Source organism: Dasypus novemcinctus, chromosome 17 (genome assembly GCF_030445035.2).
Source record: "Dasypus novemcinctus isolate mDasNov1 chromosome 17, mDasNov1.1.hap2, whole genome shotgun sequence".
NCBI lineage: Eukaryota > Metazoa > Chordata > Mammalia > Cingulata > Dasypodidae > Dasypus > Dasypus novemcinctus.
Window position 1 is genome coordinate 52,927,767 of NC_080689.1, and position 9,668 is coordinate 52,937,434.

Below are 9,668 nucleotides of genomic sequence, written 5' to 3' on the forward strand. Positions count from 1 at the left end.
ATAAATAAAAATGCTACTTAGAGTTGCATGGCTGAAAAAGCCACCAGCCTGGACCAAAACAGGCTAACTAGTTAAGACTTCAAACAACCCATGGGCCCCTCACTGTCCACCAGCAGGAACTGGGCTGAGAAAGCTGCTCAGTCCTGAAAGGGGGTATGTTCCTCAATGTCTACTCCAGCTTCAGCCAAAGAGAAAGTTGGAAAAGAAAGCGTCTTTCTAAAGGCAGAGCCAGGGGCCACAGAGAACAATAAGAAAAGGAGTTTCTCCTTGGTAACAGATTCAGGGCCTAATCAGGTAACATTCTTCAACCACAAGTAGGGGGTACTCAAAAGGTCTCCCCAGCAAGATTTCCTGGAAATGCATCTTCCATTTTTCTCAAACAGAGAATTGTCCTAGACCACCCTCTTATATTGGGTAGGAGGAAGCAGGTAATTTGTTGGTTTTTTTTTTTAATTTCACAGGTCTCTGGAGCTAGAGAAGCAGCATCATGATGTAGGACACATGTGTGAGTTCTTCAGTGGCCCTGTGGGAATCCTATCTCTACCTCTTCCACAGCAATTGCCCTCAGTGGTACATTTCACAATGTCTGATGACTGGCTAACTACTCTTGACCCTCCCCCAAGAGAGGAGGAACCACAAGCCTGACAATCTCCCTCCTTTTAGAAGCTTCCTAACACAGACCAAGGGTAGAATGGTGGGATAGAATAATGGCTGTGTCACCATTTGAGGAAGTCTATGCAAAGTATTTGTTTCCAACTGTAGGTGGCTGTGTCATAATGAGTGGTATTAACCAATCTTGTTTAGGGACCCTAGTTGCTAATTCCTAAGCAATAATACTAACACTTTAAAAATATATATGCACCAAACAAATAAGGATATTAGTAAAATGTTCTTGATCATTGCAAGGTCACCTTTTTTTTTTCAGACCAAGGTTCAGGGCAGGATTGAAATGCTAGGAGTTGCCTTGGGAGTGGGCACCATGGACCAAGGCAAACAGCCCCAACCCAGACCACTAAGTCCAAGTGCCTGTGCAGAGAATAGAGGCTGGTATGGGAGTCAGAATTGCCAGAAAACTGAAAGGAGTAAGGGAGTAAGGAGGTTTCAGAGGATGGATGCTTTTTTCCACATGGGTTTTCCTATAGCTCTGTGCCCAGTTAAAAGCAGACAATCTGAAGATTTGACATGGAAATGACATTTGCACGCTGAGGAGGGTAAAAAAGGAAGAGTGCACTCATCACGCTTTTCAGAATATTACCAGTAAATGAGGCATTATTTGAGTCAATGCAGGACCACATAAGAACCACAAAAAATCGTGAAGATAGTGTATTAATTGTGGAAAGTTTCATCCATTTACCAGCAGATATTTGCTGAGGGTCTCCAATGCACCAGACCTGCTGTGCATGCCTGGGATACAGCGATCCCCGTGTATGCCTCCCTGGAGGTTCACCCCACCTGCTCATGAAACTCTTCCTATACTTGAAACATGATCATCTAAATAATTAATATGATCATTAGACCACGAATTTTTCAGTGAGGGACACCGTATTCATCTCTGTCTTCCGAGCACCTCGGCTGACACATAGGCTGAATACATTAATTCATTTGTAGGTACAATACCATAGCTTATGGAATTCATCTAAGATTCATATATTTTTAATTTAGTATAACTAAAAACTTCATGAAACCAAATCCTTCTCATATATTCTGAAATGTAACACCAAAAAAGCATTTTGATTAATGAAGTTATATAGAAAAATATCCCTAAAAAGTATATATTCAGTAATTAGTCAGGAGTTATTTTCATTTTCTTCCATTATGTAGTTGTAGATTAAGTCCAGTGGGCTTCAAATGGTAAGAAGGGTGGAGGGGGCAGGTCCCAGGGAGTCGCAGGTGGCCAGATCTCCAGGAAATTCTATGCCCCCCCCCAGTGATGATAAGTTGAAATTCTTAAACTTACCTTGTGGGAGCAATTCTGTATTCCCTGATAATTATAGTTACTATCTTTTTATTAAGGTAAAATTCATATAACATAAAATTAACCGTTTTAGAATATAAATTCCGTGCCATTTAGTACAACCACAATATTATATAAACATCACCTCTGTCTAGTTCCAAAACATTTTCATCACTGCAATGGGAAAGCTCATACCCATTATGCAGTCGGCCTGAGAATTACGCTAACTTTAATAGTAAGGTTTGCAGGGCCAGCCAGGGAACTCACAAAGCATAGGCTGTGAACCTGCGTGACCCTCTTGTGACCTCTGATCCTGACGACGTGGGCCTGGCCTGCCCTCCAGAAGGTCAGCTGTGTCTCTGCACTGACCTGACAGCCTCTGGCCAAGCTGCCTGGATGATCCTAGAAGACCAAAATGCCAGCTAAGTTTTGACAGTGTTAAATTTTACCCAAATCATGTTATTGGAAAAAATGAAGAAATCCCCTTACCATGTATATTCCAGAAAATGGCTCACTGCAAAGAACCACCCTTTCCCATATGATTTAGATAAGACTAAGGGATGATCTCTTTTTTTACCTATAACAAGGTCAAACTCAGACCCTCCACATTCTCATTCTTTGCCTCGTAAGTGATCAGCTGAGACACCTGTCCCCACTAATCAATTGGAGGAAAACGCTTGTTAATACACCTTGGTTAAGTGTCTCCTTCCACCAGACCTCTGAACTTTAAGGGACTCTCCCAGGAAATAGGCTGCTTCAGTGTAAAATATTCTCAGATCTATGTGATCGTACCAACCTTTCATCCCACCTCCCTACATGTGGTTCTTTCCTCTCTATGGAGAAAATCCCTTTGTGCTGAACCCTAAACAGAATTTATTATAATTGTATTTTCCTGGCTCTAGTAGAAGCAAACTGATCAATCTGATTTTCAAAATTGACTTCTTGACTTTCTCTTTGTCAGCTGATAGCATTGCCATGTTTGACAATTTTCTTGACCAGGTAATGAGCTGTCAGCTGACTAATTAAACAAAACTGATAAAAAATTGGGAAATGGATGTGGCTCAAGCAATTGGGCTCCCATCTACCATATAGGAGGTCGAGGGTTTGATTCCCGGGCCTCCTGCGCAGCAAACTGGCCTGAGCAGAGAGCTGGCCCAAGCGGAGTGCCAGTCTGCGCAGGAGTGCTGTCCAGCACAGGACAGCTGGCACAGCAAGAAGACGCAACAAAAAGAGACACAAGGGAGAGACAACGAGAGACGCAGCAGACCAGGTTGCCGAGGTGGCACAAGAGACTGAGAGCCTCTTTCCCACTCTGAAGGTCCCAGGATGAGTTCCTGGTGCCACCTAAAGAGAAGACAAGCAGACACAGAAGAACACACAGAGAGCAGGCAGCAAGTCCAAAACAATGCGGGGTGGGGGGCATAAATTAAAAAAAAAAATTACTGAAGTTCTGTTGGTGAGGCCCTTGCCTCAGCAGGGTGTTGGGGGCTGGCAGCTGGGGTGGCTGCTTTGTGGGGATGGTCAGGGCTTCCGTCAATCTTGGCTCTCTGGATGGGGAATGCGCTCTGGGGGAAGGAGCTAATGTTTACTTAGGGTAAGGACCTAGAGGCCTCCTAGAGAGAAAATCCATCCTTGAGGGAAAAGACTGGAAGAAATGTTTGGCAGGGGGCATGGTCTTTCTGAACCCAGTGTTGTATTTGTCATTCAGATTGCTCTCCTGGCCCAGACTCCCTTGGGCTCATGACTGGGGGGCATGTGGAGGAGATATGGTGAGTAAAAGATTGAAGGAGCTATTTATCTAAGAAGGAGGAGCCCTGAACTAGGCTGCCCATTCACCCATTCAGCAACTGTGTGTGGAAAGCACTAAGTGCTAGGGTTTTTTTAGACAAATAGAACATGAACAGGACAGATAGAGTCCTAGTCCCCAAGAAGTTTATAGTCCAGAACAGGGGTTCTTAACAAGAGGTCCATGACCTTGAATTGAAATTTTAAAAAGTCAAAACCATTATTCTTGTGGGAACATGTTGGTGTGGGTGTGATATATTTATTAAATGATACACAGTATAGTGTAGACTTAGTAAGGGGTGCGTGCCTTTTACCTGACTGGCAAAGGGGTCTGTAGAACAAAAGAGGTTAAGAACCCCTGGTCTAGAAGCAGATATTTAAGTAGAATGCCATAAATATTGATTACAGTTATAATAAAGGCAATGATATTGTCTTTAATAGGAGACTCAAAACTGGTCTAGAAAGACAAGGAAGGCTTCTCTGAGGAAACATTTAAGACTTGAAGGATAAGGAGTTGGGGAGCAGAAGAGTAGAGATGTACGGGAGTGGGCACCAAATCCATAAACATTTTGAGGTGGGAAGACCTTGAGTTGGAGGCCAGTAGGCTGAAGTATAGAGGTGGAGAGAGAGGAGCAGGACACAGCATACTAAGCACCTGCTTCCCCGTACTTGTGTCAGCAAGCACATGACCACCAGCGGGGCAGAGAGCCCCTCCTAGTTGTAAGGCCATGGGGTGTGAACTGAATGGGGCCTCGCAGACTTCGTCAATGCTTGTGGCAGGTGTCCCGTTTGCCCTCTGGATAAATGCACTAGGCCATTAATTTGGCCAGGCCACATGCCTCAGGATTCATTCTATGCAACACTGTTCCAAAGACATAGGTCCAATCCCATCTGGCAATTCCATTATTATTCTAGAATCTAGATCAAGTCTCATACCAGGGGCCAAAAGTAGACATGTGGAGGCTGACAGGGCCAGCATATTGCCTGGTTAACCTTTTTGGCTCAATTCAGGGGCACATGGGTTTGAACATCCACATGGGAAACCCCTCACAGTATTAAGTCCTGTAGAAGGAAGCGTGTGGCCATGTTTGTGCTTTCCCTAGCAGAAATGCTTCACCAGGAATGAGCAGCCTGAAGAATCATAAATCTCTCAGTTGCATCAAGGCCAGGTTTCCTAGCAGATATTTGGGCAGAGCTACTACGGGTGCCAACAGCACCTCCAGCCATCCTTCACTCCAGGAGGCCAGGATTGTGCACAGCAGTATCCAGGCTCCTGGCCCAGAGCACACTGTGTGGAGTCAGTAAACATTTCTGTAATGAATGAGTGGAGGCAGAGCACAGGGCTGGCACTTCTGCCAAAGCAGAACTTTTGCAAACCCAAAAGATAATCAGTCTCTGCTGACAGAGGTGTGAGAAGCCTGCAGTTAAAACGGTGATTCCCAGCCCTGCCTGCCTATCATCTCAAATACATGAAATTACACACACACACACACAGAGTTTTATTTCGATACAGTTTTTCAAAAAATTTATATTGAGAGAAATTAGGCTGGAAGTAAATATGCCTAAACATTAACATTGTTCAGTTGTCATCTTATTCTTTTGTACTTGCACATTCTAAGGTAGGCACGTTAATTTTTTGTTTTTTTTAAACAGCTTTTTTGAGGTATAACTGCATACAATAATCTGCACATTTAAAGTGTCTACATGATAAGTTTGGACATATTAATACGTCCATGACACCATCACTACAATGAAAATATTGAAATATCTATCACTCCCCAAAATTTCCAAAAGCCTCTTTGTAATACTCCCACCCCTTGCCCAAACCCCACCCTTATTTCCAGGTAACCACTAATTTGTCTTCTATCACTGTATGTTAGTGTTCTCTAGAGTTTTATATAAATGGATTTATAAAGTATATATTCCTTTTCTCTGGCTTCTTTCAATCAGTCTAAGTGTTCTGAGATTAATCCATGTTGTTATATATAGCAATAGTTCATTCCTTTTTGTTGAGTAATATTACATTGTCTATACACTTAATTTGTTTATTCATTCACCTGTTAATGGCCATTAGACTTGTTTCCTGTTTTTGGCTATTGCAAATAAAGTTGAGATAAGCATTTGTGTACAAGTCTTTATTTCAATTTATGTTTTCATTTCTCTTAGGTAAATACCTAGGAGTAAAGTGAGTCATATAGTAAGGGTATGTTTAACTTTTTAATAAACTGCCAAACTGTTTTCTAAAGTGTCTATAATATTTTACATTCCTATTAGCAGTATATAAGAGTTTCAGTTGCTCCACATTCTCATCAGCACTTGATATGGTCAGTTTTTAAATTTTAGACATTCTAATAGGTATATAGTGGTAGCCCACTGCCGTTTTAAATTTTGCTTTTCCTTAATGACTAATGATGTTGAGCATTTTTCATCACTTATTTACCATCTGTATATCTTCTTTAGTAAAATATCTTCTATTCATGTTTGTATAGGGTTTGTTGTGTTCTTATTATTGAATTCTTTATGTGTTCTGGATATAAGCCATTTATCTGATATGTGATTTACAAATATTTTCCCACAATTTGTGACTTGTCTTTTAATTCTCTTAACAGTGTCTTTTGAAGAGCAAACATTCTTAATTTTAATGAAGTCCAATTTATCACTTTTTTTTTCTTTTAAGGGTCTTCCTTTGGTGTGTGACTAACCCATAGTCACCAAGATTTTCTCTTCTTTTTCCTCCTACGAGTTTTAAAGTTTTAGATTTTACATTTAGTCTACTATTTATTTTGGATTGAATTGTATAAACAGTGAGAAATATGGACTGATGTTCATTTTGTTGCATAGGAATATCCTACTATTCCAACACCATTAATTGAAGAGACTGTCTTTCCTTCACTGAAAAGCCTTTGTGCCTTTGTTAAAAATCAATTGACCATATATGTATAAATTTATTTCTGGATTGCTTATTCTGTTTCATTGATCTATTTGATTATTTTGACACCAATATCTTTAAGTCATGAAGTCAGGTAGTGTAAGTCCTCCAACTTTGTTCTTTTTGTTTCAGCTTTATTTTGGCTCTTTTAGGTCCTCTGGACTTCCATATCTCAGAATTTATGAGAAAAATAAAATATGTTGCTGATGGGTAAATAATTCCGTGGATAAGGGGACACAGGAGCATAGAAGCATTAAGTGGGTAAAACAATATCAATGGTAATACAGGGAAATCTCACTAGGAAAAGGTAGTTCAGAATCATGAAACTTCTATGGGTAGAGACATCCAATAACACAAAAATATATGGGATGAATTTATAGTGTTGATAAAATGACAAAGATAATGGTAATGTGCTATAAATTTTATAGAGAGTTAAGGTAACAGCTAAAATATTTAACAGATTTAAAAATATAATTAGTTTTTCCAAGGAATGTTTACTTTGGATGTTCACCAAAGGATATTTATCAAATGTATACCAAAATTGACCATATTCTTCGCCACAGAATCTAAACAAATTTCAAAAGGTTGAAATCATACAAATCATGTTCTCTGACTACAGTGGAATTAAGCTAGAAATCAATAATAAAATAATAATTAGAAAGTTGTTAAATGGGAATTAATACACTTCTAAATAATACATGGTCTAAGAAGAAACCACAATAAAAAGTGGAAACTGTTTTGAACTAAAAATAATATTTTGTTCCTATTATGAAAATGCAACATATTCAAACTGGGATGCAGCATTAGTTGTACTCAGAGGAATATTAGTAGCCATAATTGAATATATTAGACAGAAGAAGACTGAAAATCAAGCATAAAAGTATCTATTTTTAAAAGTTAGGAAAGAATACCAAATTAAACTCAAAGGAAATGTTAGGGTAACTCACATGAAATTACCAGTATTTAACTATTTTTTACCTCCCAAAAGAGCAATTTCATATGGTTAATTGGATTGAGGAGGAGCTATGCCCAAGGTAGTGTCGCGGTCAGTAGTCTGCTCGAATACCCGGGACGGGGAGGAATATGACGACGGCGAGAAGCCCCTCCACGTCTACTATTGTTTGTGCGGCCAGATGGTCCTGGTGCTGGACTGTCAGTTAGAGAAACTGCCCATGAGGCCCCGGGATCGGTCCCGTGTGATTGATGCTGCCAAACATGCCCACAAGTTTTGTAACACAGAATACAAGGAGACTGTGTATCTCCAGAGGCCTGATGGCATTGAATGACAGTACAGGAAGAAGCGTGCAAAGCGTGGACTTCCACTTTTCTACCAGTCCCAGCAGAAGAAAGTTCCTATGACTTTCATCATGGATGGAGCAGTCGTCAAGTCTGGCCAGGGTTTTGGGAAAACAAATATATATATGCTCAAAAACAAGAGCCTCCTAAGAAGGTGATGATGACCAAACGGACTAAAGACATGGGCAAGTTCAGCTCTGTCACTGTATCTACCATTGATGAAAAGGAAGAGATTGAAGCTAGAGAAGTTGCCGACTCATATGCACAGAATGCCAAAGTGATTGAAAAACAGCTGGAATGCAAATGCATGAGCAAGAGGAGCCTGCAAGAGCTGGCTGCACTGGAAGCCAAGGAAGCTAAAATGAAGGGAACCTTGATTGACAACCAGTTCAAATGACCAGGACCTTTCTCCAGGCCCAGTCTGGAGGCAAGCAGTGAGAGAAGAGGAAGAAGAACTTTCTCTTGACTATGTGGGGACTGGTTGCTACCTCTATGCCCTAGCAGAGGGCTTCATGTTACTTTCTACTGATTCTCCTGTATTTACTGAGGCCTTTAACTGAGTCCAATTGCCTGTTTCCAGCTTGAGAGGGTGGGCAAAGGTAATATTCCAGGAGATGAATTTTTCTCAATCTTTCTGTATATATAGGCTTTCTGTACTATTTTTTGTCCACTAAGGCATTTGATTTAAACTTCTTCAGCTGTGTAAACTATATGAATAGATCACTGTTTGAGTGTTAGTGGTTTCGAAAGTGGCTGTTTTCCTTCCTTCTTCAAAGTTAATAACAAAAACAAACAAACAAAAAACAGGATGAGGGAAATAAAGAGCAGAACTTAATGAAATAGAAAACAAAGTTATAATAGTGAGAATGAAAATCAAAAAGTTGGTTTTCCATGAAGACTAATACTGTGGTTCTTGAAGGGTGGTCTGAGGGCCCCTGGAGGTTCCTAAGCCCCTTTCAGAGGACCCAAAGGGTCAAAATAATTTTCATAATAATACCAAAATGTTATTTCCTCTTTCATTCTCATTCTCTCACCAGTGAAAATTTTCCAGTGCCTACGTAACATATGATATTACAACAGATTGAGAGCAAAAATAGATATGAGAAGCAGCTGTCATCTATTAATACAGATATTAAAGAGATTTGGAATGTAAAACAAGGCCATTCTACTCACTAATTTGTTTGGAAAAGTATGACTATTTTCATTAAATAGTTATTTCTTAAAAGTTATAATTTGTTAAAATATAAAGGGTTTTTAATTAATTAATATTTTTAAATTTTTCAAGTTTAATTTCTAATATGGTAAATATTGATATATATAACTTATACTAACAAAAGCTCTTTTTTAAGCATGTAAAGTCTTTGTATTAGAAGAGTATAAAGAGGTCCTGAACCAAAAAGTGTGAGACGCATTGGACTTATAAAATTGACTTACCACTGTTGAGAATGATCAAGGAAAAACTTTAAAGGAGATATGAATCTCTAATATCAGGAATAAAAAATATATATCACTACCAATCTTACAGATAATAAAAAGATGATAAGAAAATATATGAACATCTTTATGCTAATTGATTTGAAATTTCAATGAATTGACAAATTCCTAGAAAATAAAACTTACTGAAAGTGATGCAAGAAGAAATGAAGTATAACTAGTTCTATGTCTATATCTATATCTAAATTTTATTTTATCTTTTAAAGATTT

The 9,668-nt window shown here is 39.3% G+C and overlaps 1 pseudogene; it reads left to right on the top strand.

Annotated features, from left to right (window-relative positions):
- The first annotated feature begins 7,693 nt into the window (after positions 1–7,693).
- On the top strand, positions 7,694–8,361 carry LOC101418200 (STING ER exit protein pseudogene; annotated as a pseudogene).
- The last annotated feature ends 1,307 nt before the right edge of the window (positions 8,362–9,668 follow it).